This window comes from Equus asinus, chromosome 7, assembly GCF_041296235.1.
Source record: "Equus asinus isolate D_3611 breed Donkey chromosome 7, EquAss-T2T_v2, whole genome shotgun sequence".
In the NCBI taxonomy this organism is placed as follows: Eukaryota; Metazoa; Chordata; class Mammalia; order Perissodactyla; family Equidae; genus Equus; species Equus asinus.
Window position 1 is genome coordinate 103,347,293 of NC_091796.1, and position 24,934 is coordinate 103,372,226.

The window sequence follows — 24,934 nt, forward strand, 5'->3', positions numbered from 1 at the left end:
AAGGAAATCAGATCAGTAAACGGGACTGAAAGAATTCAACTGCATTTGTAATGTCTTATTGTTGTTGAAATGAAAAGATGGAGGGAGGAGGTTTTCTTACAAACTATGTCACTAAAATAACAGAAGTATTTAACCCAATGGAAAAAGTGAGAAAGGATACTCCAGGCAGAGAGAAAAGAATATGAAAAGAATGTGAATTCTCTGAAGTGTAGCAGAGGATAACATAGTCAAAGATCACAAGATGTTCCCCATGGCTGGGGAACAGTCTTCTTGTTGGATGGCGGAAGATGTGGGAGATGAGGCTGAAAATGAAAAGGAAGAAGATACCATCCTGAAGGTGATGGAGAGCCAGGAAATAGTGCGATCAAATGTATGACTTCCAATAATCCTACTTGTAACCAAATAATGGCTGGATCATAGAGGTGCAGACTCGAGACAGACAGATACCTATGTGCCTTTGAGTGACAAACTCTGTTGACACACATCCCCCTATTTGCTCTCCCAAAGATTACTCTGAAGTAGGCCAGGGCAAGCACTATTTCCATATTCTGAGAGTAGAAAAATCAAATTGTAAAGGTCACATAATTTGCTCAGAGTTACAAAAAGGGAACAAGAAAATTCAGATCTTCTGATATGATCCATGCAATATTCTGTTTTCTCTCCCAACAGTTGTCATCCCAGCAGGAGGGCAAAGAAATAATGAAGGATGTCTTTGAGATGCGTTTCTTGATCGCAAAGAAAGCTGGTTTCTTTTTTTCCAAAAAAGTGATAGAAAAGATTCAATAGCTAAGAAGTTTAGATAGGAAACTCATGAGATAAGCAAGCTCCTTTTGCAGAGCTTCCCCAGCTGGAAAAACGATGGGAATAGAGTAAAATAGGATCCTGGGTGTGATCCAATCTGACCTCCTTCTTTACACAAAGGGCAAAGCCAGGCTCAGAGGGAAGAAGTGATGAGGCCAAGTTGTATTTAGAATGAGGATGTCTTTATTCCAAGTTCAAGGTTCCTTGCCAATTTTACTTCTTTGTCAGCAGAAGGAGGTTTTAGGTAAAGACCAAATGTTGATGAAATATGGCCTTAACGTTACATAAGAAAATAACATCAGAGGGCTCTGAAGGAAAGGTGGTATCAAGAATAGGAGTGAGGACCCCTACCACAGTTAAGAGATTTAAGATTAGGAACTCATAAAAGAGATTGTTGATGTACACAAGGACAAACAGGAGCTCTGAGTGTGGGTGGAGAGCAGATTCAAATCCAACAGGAGCCTGAAGCGCATTCTCCAGGGCCTTCTTTAAAACAAAGACAAGTTGGAATGTATCTCCCCACTTAAAGATTGAAGACACCTGAAGTATAGATTACATATGCTGGGGATAAAGTACATGCCTTTCTAATTGATTACATTGAATACTTTTTAGATCAATAATGAGCAATTGATGAATCATGAAGCTTTAATCTTCGCTTCCAGTTCTCCCTTTAAGAGCTGAGGAATTGTAAGTTTAATTAACACCAAATGGTCAGGTCAGTGCATCATATTGCAACTGTCTTAGATGCCTAGACTCCTCATAAACTCTATTTCATCAACTTGCAGGCTTAGCAGTGGACCCTCAAAACTGTGCAGGGAAGTAAACTGCTTGGAGACAAGAGATGTATGTTAGTAGCTAATATTTATTATCCATTTTAGGCCAGACACTATGAAATCTAACAGCAGAAGCGTCCACCAAGGAATTCTTGTCTTCTATTTATTCTTCAGGTCTCTGGAGCCTAACTTGCATCCGCCATGTTGGAAGGAAGCAGAGATGGAGCCCAGTCCCAGCCCACAAAGGACTCACAAGCTAGTACACAAGAAAATCATAGAGAAGCAGTCAATGATACAGGAAGGGCAGATGGAGGCCAGCGGGTCCTTATTAAGCATTTTCGTACCAAGTGCCAATTCTCAGCTCCAGTCCAGCACCACATTCTTACTTTGCTTCTTTCCTGCTATTCTCTCTTGTCCAACCTTTGTAGCTGCTTCCTCCCAGGCCTGGCTGTAGCACCGGGCAAAGCACGGGAGTCCTCTCTCCTTTGCTGTCTTCAAGGAGAGCCTCGAAAACTCTTTCCCTCACTTTGAACACACTTACAGTGAACAAAAATGAAGAATATGAGGATGCCACAAAACGATCCCAAAATTTCCCTTACCACAAAAGCAAATTTTCAGAAAAAAAAATTGTTCTTTCCATGAGTCAGCTGTAGCTTCAGTGTCATATTCTAACATCCTTGAGTGTCAGAAAGACCAGCAATCCTGTTCATTTGGAGACCTGAAAAGATAATTTAAGTCACCCATCCCTAATAATGAAGAGATATTAAGCCTTTCCTCCAGGGAGTATTATAAATAATATTCTTTTGTTTATTCAGTTGTAGAAAAACATGCTCAAACCATGAAGTTTTAATATCTGCATCGAGCAAAGGTTATTGCAGAGGCATAATATCGAGTCTATATATGAAACAAACACACTTCTGTGTAGACTCTATTTCTTAGCCTTGAAGAGCCAACTCTCTCCTGTCTCCTGCAAAACTTAATGTTTCTTCTTCTTTTTTCCCCCTGATTTGATTATTTTTTAAATTGCTAATATATTAACTTGCTCACTTTAAAAGAAGTGTTGCTTAAAATCCAGGATGATTGAGATTCTGCACGTCATGTGTTTTGAACGAGGTTGAGATATGAATGCATGATGCTCTGGATTTGTCTGTATGATTTTCATATAATTGCATTTTAAGACTTGGTGAAACCAGCTGCTAAAAGCAACTAAGCTTAAGGATTCCATCTCTGTGGAAATTGTTAACATAACCACAAGGGAAGAAAGAATGTGGGAAGGAGGACTCTGTCTCTTAATTATTCTTCTCTTCTATCCTAGTGGTTATGTTATGGGGAAGAGCAAATCTGAAGATGCCCAGGTGTGGTTTGGAATCAGTTCTCAGGCATTTTTATTTTGGGGCCATTCAGGTCATTCTGAATATTTGTATTGGAGTCTGTCTGCTTATTCCACAGTGCCCCTGTCAACATGGGGAGGGGGGAGCTGAGCTTGGGGAGAGCGAGGGGAGGCAAAATGAGTGAGAGAGGAGGACAGTTTGGGAGAAGCCAAGGCAGCGGAGGCAAGCTATACCCACAACTTGTGCAGGGGGCTGTATCTCAAGGGGGATTGGGGTAAGGTCAGCGCCCCTGAAATCCTGACATGCTGTGTCTTGGTTTCCATGGGCAGAGCTAAGGCCTGGGCTTCAAGGATTGCATATGGGGCTGAAGAACCAAACGCTGAATGTTCACAGGGATGCTCCTCAGTGAAATTACAGGGATAAAGTGGCTTCTCTAGGACTGTGGCCATATGGAATCTCAGATTTCTGGACCTTATGTGAGTTACCACTGGGCCGGCAAGTGAGAAATAGCAAAGCCCCTTCTGGCAGACAGAATAATGCTCACTTCTCAGAGATAACCACATTCTCATCCCAGGACCTGTGAATATGGTACTTTACATGGCAAAGGGGACTTTGCAGGTAAGATTAAGAATCCTGAGGGGCCTGCCCGGTGGCTCAGCGGTTAAGTTTGCACATTCCACTTTGGCGGCCCGGGGTTTGCCAGTTCGGATCCCGGGTGCAGACACGGCACCGCTTGGCATGCCATGCTGTGGTAGGCGTCCCACATAGAAAGTAGAGGAAGATGGGCATGATGTTAGCTCAGGGCCAGTCTTCCTCAGTGAAAAGAGGAGGATTGGCAGTAGTTAGCTCAGGGCTAATCTTCCTCAAAAAAAAAAAAAAAAAAGAATTCTGAGATGGGAAAATGATCCTGGAGGATCCAAGCTAGCCCAAGGTAGGCACAGAGTTTTTAGAAAGGAAGCAGGAAGACCATAGAAAGCAGGTGCTGTGACCACGGAGGCAGAGGGAGAGGAGATGTGATGGTGGAAGCAGGTCAGAGTAACAATGTCAGTGGGGGGGCCACAAGTCAAGGCTTATGGCTGACCTCTAGAAGCTGGAAAGGGCAGGGGACAAATTCTCCCTCAGAATTCCCAGAAAGAATGCAGTGCCAACACCTTCATTTCAGGAATTCTTACCTCCAGAACTATAAGAGAATGAAAGTGTGTTGTTTGGAGCCACTAAGTTGCTGATGACTTGTTATAGCAGCCACAGGACACTCATACCCCCCCCCAACCCCGTCTCAAGATCTTTGTTCTGAAGACCCCTTTCTTCGACCAGGAGGGCTGAGAATTTTCAGCGAGCACAAAGGATTAGCGATTTTTTTTTCTTGTCGTTTCAGCCTCCCTTTCCCTGAAGTTGCTTGGTCTTCAAGTGGCATATCCCGCGTTGAAAGCCCTGCACCCCACAGTTCTGCCTCACACATGTCTCAAGCCTCGAGTAAGATGATTAACTTGATTTCCAAATTAACTGATAACTAGGAAAGGCCCCTAAAAATCCCTGTGTTCTCCTTTTACAATCACCTTGCCTGTGATATCTTTAAGACCCTGTTCTTCCAACTATCAGAGCAGGTTTGCAAAATCTGGACAGCAGAGGTGCTTGCCCACCTCTCCCTGCCATCCGCTGCAATGTGGGGCAGTGTGTGGGGGAAACAGGAGAGAAACCATCCATTTTGGCTTCGTGCTTAACTATCAGCATCTTGGCTGAAAGCCAAAGCATTCAGCTTATAATAATAACTGGCAGCAATCCAGAGCCTTTTAGAAAATAAGACAGAAAGGCAGAAAGGAATTAAGAAGAGAGAAGAGGAGAGAAAAAGAAATCCAAGTGGAAAGAAGAGACTCAAGAAAAGAAGGCCAGCAAAATCATATTGTTGATTTTTCTTAAAAAAAAAAAGGGAAAGAAAAAACACATAGAACATATTTTCTAAAACCATCTGTTTTAATCATACTCCATGGCCTGTAATTAAATTTCAGTGAACATCTTACCTTTCCTGCTTTCTGAAATCAGAATGTAAACATATTCAGCTTTATGGTGAATGTCGTAAAACTGAAACAACAAAGAAAAAAAAAACACCAAAATAATTTGGGCAAGAGCTCTGTTGGCATGACTCACAGACCAGGGTCATATGTCCAACCCTGGTCTTACTAAGCTCAGAAAACACGCCACGCTGATGTAAGAGCAGAGACTGCAGGCGAGAGAGGGAGGGCCTGAGAAGTGGATACCAGGCCGGGGACCGGGAGGAAGTACATATGCATGAATTAAGCATCTCTCTGCCAGACACAGTGCTAGGCACATGAGAGTCAAATGACCCTCGCAACTACTACAGGAGACAAGAATTGTCATCTCCATTTTTCGTTTGAGGGCAGTAAACCTCAAAGGGAAGAATGGCTTTTCTATGTCCCATATGCAACAAATGATGCCGCTGGTGTCTGAGCCCAGAATAAAGCTGATCCTTCACCTGTCCTTTCAGTTGACACTTTGTAGCATCTTTTAACCTCACTTGGTTTTCAAGAAACGTCTTCCCAGGAAATCAAGAAATGGCACACTGAGGTGCTCTGCTATGTTGAGAGGAATTAAAGACCAGCAAACCCAAAGTCTCTATGACTTATAGGGTTGGACATAAAAATAAAATATCCACCTCCCTTTCCCCTTGAAACCCTTAGAACTGTCAACAGTCTGCAATTTCTTAACTGGCTAATGTTATCTGGCAGTGTAGGAGTTTGTCTAAAAGGAGAAAATCATTTCATTGGAGAAATGAAGTTAAACATTCCTCAGGAGGGAGAAAAGAAAGGAAGAAAGAGGGAAGCAGGAGAAAACAGTGCAGTTGAAAGCTATTTGTATTAACAGCCACATTAATAACAAAGACAAATACAATCTTGCCCAAGGATTTGTAATTTCCATTTACGTAAAGGACATCAACCAAGTATTTTATATTCCCGTGTGAAATTTTCTTTGGACTTTAACTTCATAGATTGGTGTAGCTGGACTAGAGTATATAGCCAAGGATGTGGATTAACTGTTACAGTGAAGCTGCAGACACTATATTTGGATCCTGAGGAAAGGTAATAATGAGAAACCATGGTTTGAAGGTAACTTGGAGTTGGAAGTCAGTGGGTCATCTCCTGAAGATCCTCACTCGGGGAGTCAGGGTCTTAAATCCTAGTCTGACATAAGGCAAACACCAGGGAGCAGTTTGGGAAGGCCACGTCTGCTCTCTGGGCCACGTGCTCCTCACCTATTAATGATCATGAAGGGCTAGATCACACTGGGGCACGTGCTGCCCACAGAATCGGGAAGGGTAGACAACAAATCCTTCAGTGCATCGTTCCATATGAGGACAGGTGCCCACATTAAAAATGAGAACTGTCGTTTCCATCTGAAACCTAAGGCTTTGAGATGGCGAAGTTTGGGATAAGCATGACTTTACTGAGCGCCAGCTCCAAGCTGAGTGCTTGATGCAAATCACTTGCAGATTAATTCTCACAACTACCCTGAGAGATAAATACTAATCATTTTTTCAATGTAATGACTGAGGCCCAAAGAGGTTAGACAACTTGTCCAGTTTCAGAGAGATGGTACATATCAGAGCTGAGATTCAGACCCAGAACTGAGTTTAAAGTGTCTATTCTTTGCAATCATAAATCTTACCTCAAATGGGAAAATTGAGTTTTCTCTGCTCTAAGTTGCAGATACAAAAACTAAAGCATATCAAGAGCAGCCAGCTTCAATGAAAGAAGGAGGTACCTGCCGTCTCATCGACTCATGCGAAGATCTCAGGCCCCATTCCCATCCTGCCAGCAGCTCACTGAGGGTCGGGCCCCGGGCATGTCTCTCTCCCATTAGGGCCTGATCTTCTGCTCTGTTCTGTGAAGCACATGACATAGAGATGCTCTAAAATTTTGGTACTCAAGGTGTGTGGTACCTGGGACCTGCAGGATCCACATCACCAGGGAGCTTGCGAGAACTGCAGAATCCCAGGTCCCAGCCCAGACCTCCTGGAGTAGAATCTGCATTTTACCAACATCCCTGAGGAGTCCATGGACACGTTGAAGTTTAAGGAGCTCTGTGATAGTGCTCCTCACACTTTTAATGTCCTAAGGCCTGATTTTATGTCAAGGGCACCAACAGAGGCTAACATAGGAAGGAGAAAAGGCAGGAGAGGGAGATGACAAGAAAAGGAAGAGAAACAGTGAAAAGAGAGACAGATGAGGGAGCAAGAGACAGAAATTTGAGACGTTGGAAAGGCAGAGAAAGAATTCAAAACAAAAAATGGGGGAGGGGGAGAGAGACAGAGTGAAAGCAATAGGAAAGAAAAGAAAAAGACAGGGAAAGAGAAGAAAGAAGAGAGATAATACAGAAGGGAGGTAGACACTTGCCCAGGGCCCCAGGCACTCAACCAGCTGATGTCAAGATGGGAGCCCAGGCGTTCCAAGCGGTGACAGAAGCTGGAGAACAGCGAAGTGCTGGAGGCCGTCCTGAGCTGGTGGTCAAGCCCAGGCAGCCTCCCCAGCCTGTGCTCCAGTGTCCAGCATGGCGACTTTTACAATACCCCTGAACAGCTCATTTGTGTGGCAGAATAATCACTCAAGTCAGTTCTATTGTTAATGAGAAAAATTACCATTACCCATTCCTTCCACATGCACACACCCTTTGCTTGGATGTATCCAGTTATAAATTAGCCATTTTCATTATTAATTTTTCCTGGATGACTCATGCTTCAGGAACTCAGCATCGGCCCAAGTCTGGGAGAGTTCGATTTCTGTGGTCATCTGCTCTCTTGCATTCCGACGTGAGTTAACCCTAAAGAAATGATGGAAGCAGCTGGGATGGAGATCTCCACAAATCACAGTGGAGAGCAGCTCGTTTCTGAAGCCTCACCAGATTCTTGGTTCATCTTCCAGAAGCGGAGTGGGGAGGACGTGGCAGCTGAGATGAGAGTTGTACCTATTTTTCATCTGAGTTTTAGAGGTCAGGGACTCTGGTAGGGAAATGGCCCATGTTAAACCTTCTGGAAGTATCCTGGAAAAAGTTTAGTAGACTTCTTGCTTATTCATTCTTGAACCGGGTCATTTAATCTTCTTTTCAGCTTCAAACCCTGGGAGGATACCAGGAGAAAGAGAAGGACAGGCCTCAGATCGGAGTTCTCTCAGCTGCCTTTAGTCATGAACTTGGACAGAGTTTTGACCCACCCTTTACTCAGGTGTCTAATGGGAAAAGTGATGCTCACCAGCAACCTGGTTGCAAGAATGAGGAATAATTTGAGTCTTAACTAAATTAAAAAAAAAAAAAAACTTTGCAAACTGATTTTTAAAATTGAGTAAACAATGATTAGGGTATTAGAATGTCCTAGAGGAAACGTTGTTAAAAATATTGGAAGTAGTTTTGCCCTATAGAAATGGAGGATTTCTTGTGTCCTAATGCAAGATTCTGGAATATCGGGTTAGCGTGTTTAAAATATTAAAACATAAGGATATGAATAACTTAGAGAAAAACTTCAAAAAGCATTGTTGCTTTAATTTTTAAAACAGTGACTAATCCAGAAAAGCTGAAGATCTGAAGCCTGCTCTGTGCAGCTCTCACTTTGTGTGGGGTCTGATAATGGGTTGTAAGAAGGCTCAAGGCAGAGACTTTAATGACTTACATTAGGAGAGTTTAGTTAAGGTAAAGATCCATATCCGATGCGAGCTGCAAAGACAAAGCATATTGAGGAGATAATGGAGGACAGTGAAGAGAACCTGGCCCCCCCAGAGGGTCCACCTTATATCCTTCCCCACAAGAATCCCACCTTCTCATATTGAAGTTCTCTGATTGTTCCCATATTGTTATGGACTGAATATTTGTGTTCCTCCAAGGTTCCTATGTTGAAACTCTACCTCCCAATGTAACGGCATTTGGAGGTGGGGCGTTTACAAGGTCATGTGGGTGGAGCCCTCATGAATGGGATTCCTGCCCTTATAAAATGGCCCCAAGAGCTTTCACGCTGGAGTGAAGATGCAAGGAGTCTGCAACCGGAAGGGGGCTCTGCCAGCACCCAACCATGCTGACTCCTTGATCGCGGACTTCCAGCCTCCAGAACTATGAGAAATAAATATTTGTTGGTGATAAACCAGCTAGTCTACGGTATTCTGTTACAGCAGCCTGGAGGGGCAGAGACACATACTGAAGCCTACCTCCTTGTTCCGCTTCTCCTGACCTTTGCAATTCTACTTACCACCTTGAAGTGCTTTCATCTTTTCATGCTTGGCAACCTTCAATCCATCCATCAAGAGCCAGCATAAATATCACCTTCTCTGAATGAGGTTGGCTCCTTCCATTCACACCAGATAAATAGAGCTTCTCTGGGGCCAGGGACTGTGTCGGGAGCTGGGGAAAGGCAGAGGCTCCTCAGCAGAGCTCTGAGGGCTCCGTGCCACCGTGAGCACCTCAGGAAAATCCAGGTCATCCCCCAGGGTTCTGTTGGTTAGCTATGATCCCTTTAAAGAGAAAGTATGTCTCCATGTACTTCCTCCAGGGCTGGAACATTGCCTAGCATGTGGTCTGTATTTATTAATATTTATGAAAGTAAGTATTGTATTAATGATCTTCAGATCAGTTGTGTATCTTCAAATCCAGTTGGCTTTGCTTTTGTTTATTTGTTTCCTTATTTGATTTTGTTTGTACCAGGATGGCTGAGCCAGATATCAATTACAGACACCAATTGAGGGGAAAAGGACCACCACCTCTCCCTCAACATTTTTAATCCCAGTACTGTTGTGTACATAAAAATTTATAATGAACTGGAACAAATTTATCTGCTGCCTATATTTTTCAAGATAATATAAATGAGATGGTTTTGGGGTGTGAGACCCTGCACAAGAGGCTCAACCCCCCATCTCTTGGACATCCTATCCATTCAGTTCCAAAAGCCAAATGCTAGCCACAGTTCTTTGGCTGTAAATTGAGAGCTCTCCCCTTGAAGGTTGCAATTCCAGTGGTGTTTTGTGCATGTTATATAGTGTGAGATCCCAGATAGATCGCATTTTCACACTTACCCATCTGCCACCACCTGCCTCTCAAAGAGCCACTCAGTCAGACTCTTTAAAGAGTCCTGGCTGCCTTAAGAATATATTTTGAAAATGAAGTGGGAACAAAAGATGAATGATTCCACTCTCCAGCCCCCTCCAGGCAGGGTCAGAGGCAGAGGAGAGGCCATGAGCTTTAGTCTCAAGTCTGCCCTCTCCTCCCCTCCCCATCATGCTCCCCGCCTGAGGATAATTTGGAAGGGACCCTTTGCTCCCAGCCGTTTGTGGTGGAAGCTATTCAAATGATCTGAGAAAGGAGCCTGGGTGACTTGGGTGCCTCACATGAATTGTCATTTTTTTGTTTCCGTTTGCTTTCAGTAATTACGCCTTTGACATTGCACTATATTCATCATTGACACTGTGCCTGCTTTGTTCTCTAAAATAGGCATGTGATTCAGAGATGTTCTAGGAGGGGACCCAGGTTCCCAAGGAAGAGAAAGGGGACACACAGCTTGCAGAAGGTAATGGGCAGGGAAATGCAAGAGATTCAAGAACCTGCCATTGGCATCCAGCAACAATTGAAGAGTAAACAGGAAGTGCTGTTACTTCTGATTTCCGAGCATCATGTCAGAACATGAGGCAACTCTCATTGGTACCTTTGGCTGAAATTAGCTTTTCTTTGATCCTAAATCAAAATACACAGCCTAATTTGCTATTGTTGTTACCCTTTTATTTTCTTCTTTTTTCTTCTTTCCTCTTTTAGTTCATTTAATGCTAAAACAGAGAAAACTCGAGTCCTCACTAAACAACTGACTGATTGTGGCTCTAGACCTCTATTGCCTTTTTGTCATTTGTTTGGTGTAGGCTCTTAGAAAGAACCCAGGCTTGAGGTTCAGAGGTAGGTTCCAAGCTTCACTGTATCTTCTGCAGAGAAGCTGTGTGACCTGGGACCAGTTGACAGACCTTCCATAGCTTCATTTTATTTGTTCATTAGTAAAATGGAGGTAATAAAACTGACTTCCTAGGATTCTTGAGCTGATTAATGAGAAATCAGTTAAATGTGTTTAGCCCGGTGTCTCTCACAAGGTAACCCTGCAGAAAGTGGATCTTGTTATGATCCACATTCTTTCCACTTAAATAAAAATAAAAAAGCATCTGGCTATAATTTCAACAATCTATTTAATTAAATTTCATGGGAGAGGAGAGGCTAATATGCACGACCTCCTTACCCACCACGGTTCCTCTCTTCTGTGAACTAACAGAAGAGGGACCACCTTCTCTCAGACACCTGGATCCCAGTTAGGCATAGTAGATGCTCAGGCTCATGGACAAACTCCATGGTGTGACCACTGCTCGTGTGATCTCAGACCATCCCTTCCCAGCCATGCTCTGTTCTGCGTTCCCCTGACTCCAATGCCTTCTGACTTCCTGGCCGATTGGTCTACTGGGAGGCACTGTTGGAAGATCATAGGGTGAGAAGAGGAGATAAATGAGAGCATATCTCCCTCTACCCTTCTCTGAGCATCTCCAGCAGTTGTTGTGTCTCTTGCTGGCCCTAGTCTCAGGGGATGGCCTTCCCTCCATGGTCCCCTCCTCTCCTAGGCAGCCTCAGTCTCCATCACATGAATTATCAATTCCTGTATTAAACATCATCCTCTGAGATACCTAGAATAGATTCTGTCTTCTTGACTGGACCCTGAATTTGATCGGAAAGATATATTTTCACTTGAACTTGAACCTGTCCTGAGCCTAGGAAACGCTACAGATGGCCACTTTCTCTCTACCTCTCTCCTAAGCCACAGGATCATCTTTCAGGCCATATGATCACTCTCTTTACATTTTCACTTCATTCTACACATTTGCTTGGGACTTATCCAAGCTGAGAAATGTTCTCATAACTCTAGAGAAATTCAAGATGGAGCCAGAGGCGTGTACTTGACCCAGTTGTTCTAATGAGAGTCAATTCTGGATCTTTTCCTGGATTCTAACGTGACTGGGTTTTCTGAGCTGGTAGGTTGTCTATGCATGGGTTTTGTGTCTCCAGCAGAGCCCATTGCCCCTCTGCATCCTCTGTGAAAGCTGGCCCTTCGTGTGCTGATGTCAGAAATACCAGCGCTCAGCATTGTCGCTCACATCAGAGAGTGAGGGTAAGTATTTAGCACCAGGGCACAGAGTAGAAAGTAGAGCATTAGACACACTGGATTGTTGGTCCAGCTCTGCTGTACCTTGCTCCTTGGCCTTGGCCAAGTCATTGCCCAGTTCTGAAAGAGCAGATTGCTGGAGCAAGAGGAAAGGAAGAAACTTAGGATGCCTGACATGTACCATGGGTTGGTCCCTGGCACTTGTTTGCTGTTGGAGAACAATTGCAGGATTATGTTTGTGACTCAGATTTTCTTGGGGCCACATTTCATTACCACCTCATCCCACTATGGAAATCACAGAATGTAACCTGGGCTTGGGCAAAACCCTTTGTAAGTATTTTCTGACTCAATAACAACCCTGGGCATTTTTATAGTATGCATGATCCCACGGAGTTAATAAAGGTGGAGCCTGTCCCCCTGAAGGGTGAGGGGGTACACTAAAGTCACAGAGTGATTAGAGGAAGGAGGTGAACCCACAGCTGTCTACCTTCAAATTGCAGCATCTTCTTGCTACATCAGCTTCTTGCTGGTGTCCAATCCCAGCTCATAAGCAAGGATACTGGCTGGTTCTTAGAGAGCATTCAGTCAATATTTGCAAAATGTGGACAAAATTATTCAGTGGGAACAAACTCTGAGGCCTCATTTGACCTCATTGCTTTCTATTTGGGGGACTGAGCCAGACTCAGTTTGCAGGGCTCTTTTATTTTAAACAATATTTAGGGCAGGTGGTGCTCCATTGAAAGGCTAGTGGAGCAGTTAAGCATGCCGGCTTTCACTGACTTGAAGGCCCAGTGATGTGGCCTTGGGCAAGTCAATTAACCTCCATATGGTGTCGTTTCCTACACTGTAGATGGGCCTAGTGAGATCTGATCAGATTTGCTGGGAACGTTTAGTGAGTAAATGAGTAAAATAAACATTTAATGAGTAAAGTGCTCGCTATCATAAAAAAAGTAAATGTTATGTAGTATCTCCTATTACTATTTTATAGGATACATATTATTAATAGAATAGTCACAGATATCACCCCTTTCCAGTTATGCAGACACAAAGAATCCAACAATGATCCCCCCAATTTCCTCCTTGCTACAGGAAGGTTCTTTCCAGTTAAGAGAAAGGCTGAGTGGGTCTACATTGTAAGGGCTGAGAGATCTGGCAGAGAAGGGAGGAAGGCAGACAAAGAGCCACATGGAGAAGGGGACAGAAGACAGGATGCTTCTGTCTGTCTGTTGTATGGAGATGCATATACGAAAAGTAACAGTGTAGCAAAGACAGAGGATGAGGACAAGTACTAGCAGACAAAAGACATTATGGAGAATGTTCTGTGGATTATAACTGGATCCCTTTAATAGGTTGCAAGAAAATTGAGGATCAGGGAAATCCTTTTAATTACTTTCAGTTTTTAAACTTCATGGGCGTAATAGAACTCTACTTGTGAACTATGTATCCACAGTCCAAACAGGGTTATAGTCACTACTTGTCGTTGTCATGGCTGGAGCATTTCTAGTAACACTCATTGCACAACCTTGGTTTTGTTCTAGAGATGGAAGACGCCTTACCTCAAACACCAGCAGTTTTCCATTCTTCTTTTGTCCAAACAGAGAACGGACACATCAATTACTGAAAAGAGAAATCCTTCCGGGGCTCCAGATGAATAGCCATTGTCTCATTCAGCCGAGAAAAACAAACAAGCCATTCTAACTCAAGCCCCTCAAAGATTCCTCTGCACTCAGATATTCATGGATGGGTCCTCAGCTGCTGGGTTAGTCATGGCTGGTTGACTTCAGGGATGGGATGGCAAAGTAGGATTTTGAGGAAACACATCTTAGTAAACAACATCTGGATGAAGCAAAGAAGAAACAGGAATGTTGTTGGGCATCGCCTATGCAGTGACAGATTGCATCTTTAATAAGCAGGCTCTTAATTAGAAAAGTAATTTTTAAGAAACACCAATGGAATGTGAGTATTTAACTTTGACCAACACACTTGCATTGAAGTCTAGGCTCTGTCACAAGCTGAGGTTCATGTTTCAAACCTGATGATGCCCGCCATCCGTGAGCTTAGTCTGCACTCGTAAGTGTGTTGAATGCAAGAAGAAAAGAGAATTTTTGCAAGCACTTTAGAGTTTACATCTGCCCACTTCCCCCAGAAGCAGGCTAATCAGGAGACGAAGACAGTGTCTGGGGACTGTGCCCTTTCCCCGCAGGCATGGCGTGTGAAGTTAGAAGGCGGAACACAGCCTTACCCAAAGGAATTCCTAAGTGTTGCCAGAAAAGCATGGCTGAGATCAGTTGTCAATCAAGGGACAAGATGAATTACAGACAGCAAGAAAATGGAACAAAACCCCAGGCCGAGGGGGAACAACAAGAAGCCACAGGTCAGGACAGGAAGCTGGGTGGTAGTCAGGATTCCCTGTGGACATGACAGTGTGCACACAGTAGAGAACTTTATCCTCCCTCAGTCCCTTGGCTAAGCTGGGGCAGAGAAGCTCCATCCAGGCAGTGGTTTCCAACCCTGGTTGGAGAGTAGAATATGCTTTAAAAAAACACTAATGCCAGTACCCTACCCCAGACCAGTTTGATGAGAAAGTCAGTCACTGAGCCCAGACCTCATTTACTTATTTGTTTGTTTATTTTGTTTCCCAGGTGATTCTAATGTGCATCCAGGGTTGAAAACCATCAAATGAAAGTATCTGAGGGTAGCCTGGCATGGACATGGAAAAGCAGCTGTGGGATCAATCAGATCGAATTTGATGCCCCATACTCGTAAAAACTTTGAAAAAGATTTTTTCTTTTAATACGGGGTGAAAAACTTTAGGCAAGTGTACCTGAGCCTTCCTTTCCTCTGTAACACTGAAATAATAATATTGCCTGCTTAAGATTTTTGGATTAATTAGATATCCTATGCAAAATTCTGATACTCTGTCACTCAATCTACTCTCTGGTATAAAATCGCTGCATTAATTCCATAAATACTCATTACACACTAAATATGTGCTTGGATACTCCCAGATGAGTAAGACAAAAACAGTACTCATCTTTTAGGTTAGTGGTTCTCAGACTTAGCATCCACCAGCGTCATCTGGAGGGCTGGTCAAACAAAGACTGCTGGTCCCCAGCCCTGAGTTCCTCCTTCTAAAGGTCTAGGGTGTGACTCTATCCTATCGTTAACTTTTCTAAGTTCCCTGGTGATTCTGAACCTGCTGAGGGGGGCGGGGGGACTTTGAAAAACATTGTCCTAGGAAATGACAGACTGTTAGGAAGAACAGACAGTTGAATCAGTAGTTTTGTAAAATGGGGTAAGTACTGTGAATAGAGTCTAGGGCGGGAGATGGGGGCCTCAGCAGAAAAGAGGAGGCAACCTTGAACCTGCTCTGGGAGTGGATATGTCAGGGAAGGCTTCCTAGGAAAGGGTAAGGATGAGAAGGAGTTGAGGGAGAGAGAAAGAGTCTCCAGGTGGAGGGAATTGACCTCATCAAGAACAAAAGGGAAAAGTATGTTTGGGGTGTGTGGGGATGTAGCTAAGGTTGATGAGTTTGGAGCATGAAGTGTGGGGGGTGAGGGATGCTGAAGGCAGGCAGGTAAGGGGTGAAGCTGGAGAGGGAGCTCAGTGCTTATAAGCCATTTACGCGAAGGGCGATTGGAGGCCGTTGAAGAGTATGAGAGAAGGCACAGGCAAGTCAGGTTTGTGTTATGAAAAGATCTCCATGGCTCCCCCTAGAAAATGGGATGGAAGATGGAGACTGGAGGGTGCATTCACTGTGCTCTGGGAGGGTGCTTGGGCTAAGGCTTGACTCAGACCATTTCTCGTTATTAAATGGGATTGGTCTTGCATGAAAGATGCTGGTCCACAGACAAGGAAACTTGGATACCCAGCGAGAGGTTCCTTCTGAGTCTCAGGACCTCAAAAACATCATGGAGAAGTTCTGAGAGGTTTGAGAGAAGAGCCAGGGACGAAGCTTGGAGAAAGCACAAACTCCAGTGCCATCAGGAAGGTGGTGGTGGGAGTTTCCTGTGCCTGCTGTAACAAATGCCCACAAACTTAGTGGTCTAAAACAATACAGATTTATTTTCTTACAGTTCCGGAGATCAGAGGTCCTAAAATCACGGTGTCATAGCTCCACAGGTCTTCCGGAGGTGCTAGGGAATAATCCGGTCCCCCGTCTTTGCCAGCTTTCAGAGGCTGCCCACATCCCTCGGCTCATGGTCCCCTTCTGGCAATGGCATCATTCTGACTTCCGACCCATGATTCTGATGTCACATCCCCTTCTCTTGTAAGGACTGTTGTGATTGCATTGGGCCCACTGGATAATCCAAGAAAGTCTCTCCATCTGAGACCCTGAATTTAATCACATCTGCAAAATCTCTTTTGCTACCTGAGGTAACATATTTAATTACCAGCTTCAAGAATTAGGAGGTGAATGCATTAGGAGGGCTTTATTCTGCATATCACAGTGGCAAAATGGTATATGAGTGATCGTTTAAGGGCACACCTTGAAACAAAATTGAAGGCAATAAGGGTCAGAATGCTAAAGATTAAGAAGGAAAATTACAAAATGAAATGAAATCCCTTCCATGAGCCAGTTTTGTACCTTTCTCTTTATAATAACTAAGCAGACAAGACAAGTAGAAGTCTCATCTGCAATACTGATTGAATGAGTTTATTTATTCATTTTTTTTAATGTTTTAAAGCCCACCTTCCTTTCCCTCCTTCCCTCTTTCCTTCCATCTCTCCTTCCTTCCTTCCTTCTTTCTCAGACACTTTAACAATGGGCTCTGATTTCAAGACTTTAGAAATAATACACCAATAGCTATGTGACCCTGAGATGACAAATTCATTTCCAATAATATAAATGTTTTTAAAACTCCCTGAATCATCCTCTTACTTGCATTAAAAAAGAAAATAAAATTAGGAACTTTATCTTTTCATTTCTTCTCCATACTAGTCTTTTATTTTTGAAATTTCACTTTCATGTGGCTTTAAAGGACTTACTTTTTTCCATTGGAAATTATCTCCCACATTCACTAATGAGGATTTTTTTAAAAATATTTGTAGGTTGCTTTAGCGAGGTTGTGTACATGTATTTTAAGTCTGGAAACAATTATCTTCATGCAGTGTTTTGAGGAATCCCCATGGTTAAGTTCCATGTGAAGTGTCTTTCCCCTTCTAAAACAATTTTGCTAAAAAAAAAAAATAGGACATTACTTTTTTCCTGTAATCCAGGAGTGCTTTTCGGCATATGATAAGAGTGTGGTAATGGAATAAATCAGGTTATTTTAAATTCTGTAAATTTTGAGGTAAATATGCACACACTTGCATATGTACAATGTCATTCCTTTTTATCAAGACTCCTCTGAGGCTAAAAGTGTTTTATATCTATTTGTGGACAGTTTAGGAATTTCAGTTCTTTACAAGCTATTGGGAAAGCATAGATAGGTGTTGGGAACATAAGGTTATTTGCACAAATGTGTTTCTCAAGTAGGATGCACACACAGAGGAAGTGAATTCCACAGTTAGCCAGGTTACAGGTGAAGAATTGGTGATAGAAAAACATTTGTCTTACATACGAGGTCTTAGAGAATTTACAACCCCCCGAATCTCGCCAAAAAAACAAATAGAAAATCTCAATGGATGTAATCTAGAAAGAAGATATATGAAGTGAAATAGCGGAAGATGAGATATAGCAAAAGACAACAAATAATGGAAGACAAAGAAATATGTGATAATTATTGACAGTAATAAAAAGATAATGCAGTGGAAGCTTTCATATCTACACATTTATGACTGATAAGCCAAAAGAAAGAGTAACAATGTGTCAATATCACAGGTTTTATTTTTATTTAAAATACATTTATTTTTACTTGAAATTTTTGCCTAAAAATGATTCTTTTGTCAACTTTTTGGGTTGAGGCTTTTTAGTTTGTGTATGCCTTTGATGAATGAGGCTCTATATGTTGTTTCTTACACAAATCACACCCACTTTACATTCTTAGTGGGTTTTTTCCTTTTTACTTTAATGTCTTTTAATTAGACTGAGAAATAGTTCATTTGACCAGAACTCTGAGTGTAGGATCTTCCTAATATTTTACAAGTGTTTTCATTCTTTTGTATTTGCCTTACCTACAAGTAATTAGATAGCGTCTTTATGTTACTCACCTTTTTCAAATTATTCTAATCATTCAGTGTGGTTTTCACGGAAACAACGCTCTTTCCTTTTGCACTCAGGTTCCGTTGCTTTGTGTGATATTTAATTAAGCCACATAACTTACACCTGGTGTGATCAGTTTTGGAGACAAACATAGCTGGCGCTTGCTATGCTTCTAGTGCACTTCCTGGGAGCAGAAGAGCAGAGGCCAGTGACCGAGTGGCTTCTCTCAGGGGCTTTGGGCACCAGTCTGTAAATTTCACAAAGAAAATGGAGAGGACGGGTTAATCTGGCAAATGAGTTATATGTAGGTCAGCTGAGAGAACTTCTACTGTCCTAGTGCAGCAGTGGGAGAGCTAGTAATTATTAATAAATTGTAATCGTATGTGTTTAATCATAAGCTGAAGATATCTTTCAGGAAAAAAGCATAGAGACAGGCTAGAGTGAGCGAAAGTGAAAGAAAATTAAGATCTTTGCCTTCTTCAAGTACAAGAAGAGTGCAACGATAAGTTCAGGCTTTTTCAAAAAGAAAAGTTAAATGTGGATGTTAAGATACAAGAGTAGATATACGAAATTTATTAAATGAATCTGTAACTTCTATACCAAAAGAGGAAAAGGGTGTGTTTCTAATACCCAACTGGGAAAAAAAAAACTAATAACAGGATAATAAGAGAAAAAGCAAAATAATATGACTTCCCTATGTCCTAATACACATGAAGTACAATAAATAAAAACAGGTTAGACTCACCTATTAAAAAGGAGAGACTAAGATTTTATTTTTTTAATTTAATCCAACTATCTGACAGTTATGTGTCATAATGGCCTTGTGATTATGTAAGAAATGATTCATATTTTAATTTATATTTTAAAGAAATATCTACTTGACTATACAGAAATAAAATCACATGTCTGAGATTTGCTTTAAATTATTTGAATTAAGACGAAGAGGACTAGATGAAGCAAATATGGTAGTCTTGAGAATTGTTCCATCTGGGTGATGAGACTCGGGAAGTTTATTGTTCTATCACCTACTATTGATATGTTTGCATGTTTTCATTAAGAAAAATCTTGAGGGATTTACCTAAAGTTACGTTCAAAAGGAAATTTATAGCTTTAAAGAATTTATTAAAAGCAAGAAAGATTGAAAATAAATGAGCTGAGTGTTCAACTCCACCACCTTTTCCAGTCAGCTTTACTAAAATTCATTTAAGAGCATAATTTGGTAAGTTTTAAGACAATGCATACCATTGAGTAAACACCGCCAAAACCATATTAAACTTGGAAGACTCAATATTAAAAAGATGTATCTCCCATTTAATCTATAAATTTATAACTTAATGCAATCCAGTCAAAAGTCTAGTAGCATTCTTCAGAATATTGATTTAAAATTTCATATAGATAAGTAAATATGCAAAATAGACAACATAAATTAACAAATTAAAAAAATATGGACGAATTTTGTCTACCAGATATCAAGATGTATTATATGTTATGGAAATGACAGAATCTGTTCGATAAGTGATCAACAGATCATTGGACCATAACGAGTGCAGAAGCAGACAATTGCATATATGGAACTAGCATACGATAGAGGAAGGATGACTGATCAGTGGGTGCAGCAGAAACTCTGCCAGATATTTGCCAGATCATTTCATTTTTCTCCGGGGCACACAGGAAGCCAATATTCCCCATCTCTCCTTGCATCTAAGAATGAGTCAATGAGGTAGAGATGAAAGTGATATATGGCCTTTCCACATCTGGATCTAAAATGGCCCAAGTTGTTATTCACATTTTCTTTAAGCTGTGTGGCTGGAAGTGAAGGACTCCAAGATGGTGGAAGCTCAAGAGGGAATGAACAAGATCTCTGCGACCTTGCATGGGGGAAAGCTTCCAGGGTGAGCATGCTGACCTACATTGAATGGTGAGTAGAAACCGAATTGTGTAAGTCAAAGAGGGACAAGGATTATTATAATAGTTAACAGTTAACCCCTAATTAACATAATAGGGGAAACAACTATTTAATCTGTGGCTTAGGGGAAATGGCTATCCACTATAAAGAAAAAAAGTGTGCAATGTAATCAATACTCTGCTTTCTACCAGAAAGAAAAATAAACTGAAGGAGGAGTAAATACTCAAAGATTAAAAACTACACTTAAAAGTATAGTAGGAGAATGCTTTGTGACTTCGAGTTAAGAAGGCTTTCTTAAACAGAATGTGCAACAAAGTAAAATGAGAATCTTAAAGAAAAATGACATACGAAAATGTAAAAATCCAAAAAGAAATTTATACCAAAAAATTCAATGAACAGAATGCAAGACATAATCAACACTAGAAGAGAAAACATTCACAACTTATAAAACACTAGTGTTATTCAAAATGTGTAAATATGTCTAAAAACTAACGTTGAACAGTCAAACCATGAAAAGGAAAATATGTGAAAGCTATAAGTAGAAGAAATTCAAATGGCCCGTATATTTATGAAAAGATGCTCAGCTTCTCTAATAATCAGGAAATGCAAATTAAACAAGAATGAGATACCATTTATTGCGTGTCAGATTGGCAAAGATTAAATAGTTTGATAAGCCAAGTGTTAGAGAACTCACGTACCCCTGATCTGAATGTAGAGTGTTGGAGACATCTTGGAGCACAATTTAGCATTCCCAGAGACAGCTGTGCAAGCATCAACTACTGAGCAATACCAACTGTAAGCATACGGAGGGGAGCACAGCCAGCTCACGGCAACCCTACAGGGATGGAGCCAGGGGGATAAAAATCCCACATTTAGTGTTTTTCTCAGAAGACTTGATAGCGCTCCATCTCCACTTCCTTTGTTTCTTTTCCTTCTTCCCCAAGCCTCTCTCTCAACTTGTTCTGATTCATGATGAAATTTTTATTTTAGAATCTGAAAAATCAATACTTTCCCACTGTTTCATTCTGATCTGATATTCTTGCATCGCTTTATAATGGAAGAACGAGGGGAGAGAAACGTGGGTTCTTCTTATCTTATGTCTGCTGCTCATTGGCCACGAGAAACTGCGCAAGTCATAGGCCCATTCTGGACCTCAGTTTCTCACCTCTAAAATAGGGGTGATAATACTGACTGCAAATGTCCGTGGGAAGATCACGTGGGATAACCTGATCTCTCTGACATCTGAAGTGGTGCTTCTCAGACTTTAATGTGCATATGAATGCCTGTGAGTCTTGTTAAAGTCACCATTCTGGTTCCTGTACCTGCAATATGGCCTGAGATTCCAACACCCATGATGCTGGGCCCCAACCACACCTCACACAACAAGATGTTAGACATCGAGATATTCGAGATATAAGTGTGGCATCCCAAAAGACATTTAGGAAATTCTAAGGGTAAATAGGTTTCTTTACTGCAGGACTATTATGAAAAGGAAAATATGTGAAAGGATTAGCTCTGATCTATTCACCAGGCACAGGGATCCCTCAGGGAGGTCGACATGTGCATGACAGAACCTGAGAAAAGTTGATCAACAAAATAAATTCTTGACATGGAAAATAGAAACATTCATGATGCAAATCCTTCTTGCCTGGCCAGACTCAGAGAGGCCAGAGCAGAGAGTAACATATTCTCCATGTAGGGAATAGATTTGAATGTTTAATAATCAAACACTTAATTAAAAATAAGTAATCCATAAGAGTGATTAATATTAGGTGGCCAAGTTGGCTGGTTCAACACTCTTGGTATTTACATACAGGATGAAAATCAGAATTTCTTTCTTCTTTCAAAAAATATTTCTTTAAGAAATGAGTCTTATTTTAGAGCAAATATACTTTTTTCTTAACTTGAAGAGAAACGTAATCCCCACACTGGATGCTACTGTTATGCTAGGCTACAAATAAACATCCTTTTAAGGATGTACTTACTTACTCAGTAAATATCAATTTAGGGTCTACTATGCCCCAGTCACTGTGTTGCACACGAGTTATACTGTGTGCATATAACAGCGATGGAGCATCCCACTACCCTCAAGAAACTTACATTCTAGTGGGTCAGACACTTACCTATGACATAAGTAGCAGAGAGTGCAGTCAAGGAAATTAAAAAAGGTGATGGAACAGAGTGACTGGGGAGGGAAGGGGCATGACTAAGGAGGCCTCTCAGAGGAGGTGCTCTTTAAGGGCACACCTGCCGGGTGAGAGGCTGGAGCTTTCCAGGTAGGGGCACACCTGGGGAAAGGCAGCCAGGCGAGAACAGCTTGGTTGGCTAGAGTTTGAAGGAAGAGAGAGGTGAATGGCATTGCATGAAGTTGGAGAATCACACAAGCAGAGACCAATTTCTGTATCCTGCAGCCCTAGTGTGCCATAATGAGGACTTCGGATTTTATTCTTAATTCACTGGGAAGCCACTGCAGTGTTTTCCCTTTTTTAATGATTTACAGATGTAAGAGTTTATCAGGGCTCTCTGAGGAGCTTGGGCCAGTCAGGGCGTGATTGTGGAAGCAGGAAGACCAGTCAGTTGGTGGACTGTAGGCATAGCAAGAGGCGATGGTGGCTTGGACCTCCAGCCAGTGTCATGGCCTTGGAGGTGGCTGGATGTGGGGGGATCGGAGATGTAAGTGTGGTACTGGAACCATCAGGAGTTGCCGAGGAATTGGAGTGCAGTGGGTCGTGAGAGAAAGGAAACAGTCTAGAGACTCCTACCTTCTGGCATCCTCAGGGGCCGGGGGGAAGCGGGGGAGGCATTTACCAATCCAAAGGAGACTAGGAGGAAGAATAGGTTTGTGGAGAAAGAGGATTTATTTTGGACATAGTATTTTTGAGGTTCCTATCATATACCCATGTGGAGAGGTCAAATGTCTAGAGCTTGTTGAAGTCTGGGCTGGTGAGCAATATTGGGGAGCTGCAGGCTTATACATGCTGTTGAAAGCCACAAAGAAGAATGAGAAAACCTGGAGAGAGAATACAGAGAGAAGAAAGAAGAGGGCCCAGGATGGATTGCTGAGGGCTCGCCCTATTTGGAGGTTGAGAAGGAGTATCCCATGAGGCAGGAGGAATGCCAGGAGAGGGTGCCATCAAGAAAGTCAATGGGGATAGAGATTTGCAAAAGGCAGACAGATCAAGCATTGAATATTCCACCCAGGGGCTGAAAAAAGGGCAAGCAGAAGTGTGTCCCAGCCTAGGCTGTGCTGCATGATGAGCGGTGTAAGACAGTCTCTGGCCCCAAAGGACTAACGGTCTAGAGGGGACATTCATGTCAACAGGTGATGAGTTTACACCTGCGAAAGGCTCTCATGAGGCATTTCCAGGGCCTGCTGGCCATTCAGCCCACTCCTGCTTGCTTTCCTCTCTAATCACACTTTGGTGGGTGCCCTGTTATACCTCTATGTCATTCTGCTTCATGTTTTTGATTTTTTGCTTTTTATATCTCCAACATTAGATTGTAAAGTCGCCAGTGCCTATAGGAGCTCCAGCAGAGCAAGCACCTGATGAATGTTTACTGAATAACCAATAAAATATGTGGAAACTCTCACAAAACTTTTAAAAATACCATACACATACTGTTTTTTTACTGTTATTGTGGTTAGTGAGAATTGGGAAATTAACTTCTTACTTGGACCAAGCATTATATCTAAGAAAATACTATGATAGGAAGTAGGTGACAAGCACAACTCACCTGCCCTCAAAAAACCCACAGAATTTGAGGTGGGAAAGAAATGACACACTGAATCTTCCCCTCATCACCTACTTATTCTTTTACTGGTGTTAATTCCTCCTCCAATCTTCCTACCCACCATTCTGATGAAAGAGGGTGGAGAAGAAGGAACGGGTAGAGACAGTGAAAATGGAATGTAGCCGAAGTTAGCCAGGGAACCCACAGGACTGTGCATAAAACTGATAATACTGAGGATAGAGGAGTGGAATTAAAGAGGCCAGGTGAACAGGAACCAGCAACCTTGAACCTCTCCTTCAACGCTGCTTCCAGTCCAGACCTGCTGTCTGGCCAGCCCTTTTGCCAACACACCCTGCTCTCCCTCCCACTGTGCTCAACCCTTCCACTCTCCAGGCAGCAGCTGGAGTGGCCTCAGGTGACCCAGAGCTTCAGGTTGAAATAATACGTTTGACTGTAGAAGGTAAATCCTGCTACTTCTAAAGCACAAAACCAAACGACCCGCACCAAAGAACAGTCCTTGTCACCTCTCCAGGACTCATGAAATCTCTGAGAACCAAAAATGTGCAACTCTGAAGACTGGGAGAATAGCAACCTTTGTTACCACCAACAGAGGCCTAAGTAGGGGCGTGGTCAAGACGATCAGGTGATTTGTTAATTCCATACAAAGTGACCATGGCAAGAGGGGTTCTCAACAGCAATAATAGCAAGGATAAGAATGACTAGAGTTGTTTAAACCACTTTCTTGCATGCTATTCTGTTATATACTTTGGGTAAATCCTCATCATCTTCATCCTACACACTGAAAAACTAAATAAGAAGGAGGAATGAGGGAAATCCATTTAAGGCTTCCCCTAACCTGGTCTGTCCCACTCCAGCCCCATGTCAGGCTCCAGGCACAGACTGTATCCTGGCTTCAGGGTGAGCGTGGATGAGCATCAGTATCTCCTGTGCCGAATACCATTTCTAGAGGAACAGTGTGTGGAAGACATATCTATCCTGGGAGGAAAGGGTGGATTTGAGTGGTTAAACCAAGGAGCCTTAGCAGAGATTGCAATGACAGATGCTAAACAT

General features: G+C 42.3%; 1 long non-coding RNA gene across 1 annotated transcript; it reads right to left on the bottom strand.

The window, feature by feature from the left end:
- Nucleotides 1-7,330: 7,330 nt before the first annotated feature.
- Nucleotides 7,331-18,467, bottom strand: LOC139045791 (uncharacterized). The gene is made up of 5 exons (XR_011504890.1): nucleotides 18,234-18,467; nucleotides 13,637-17,257; nucleotides 9,150-9,301; nucleotides 8,580-8,623; nucleotides 7,331-8,033 (listed from the first exon to the last, which is right to left on the bottom strand). It is a non-coding gene; the product is annotated as an uncharacterized lncRNA (long non-coding RNA).
- Between the last annotated feature and the right edge of the window lie 6,467 nt (nucleotides 18,468-24,934).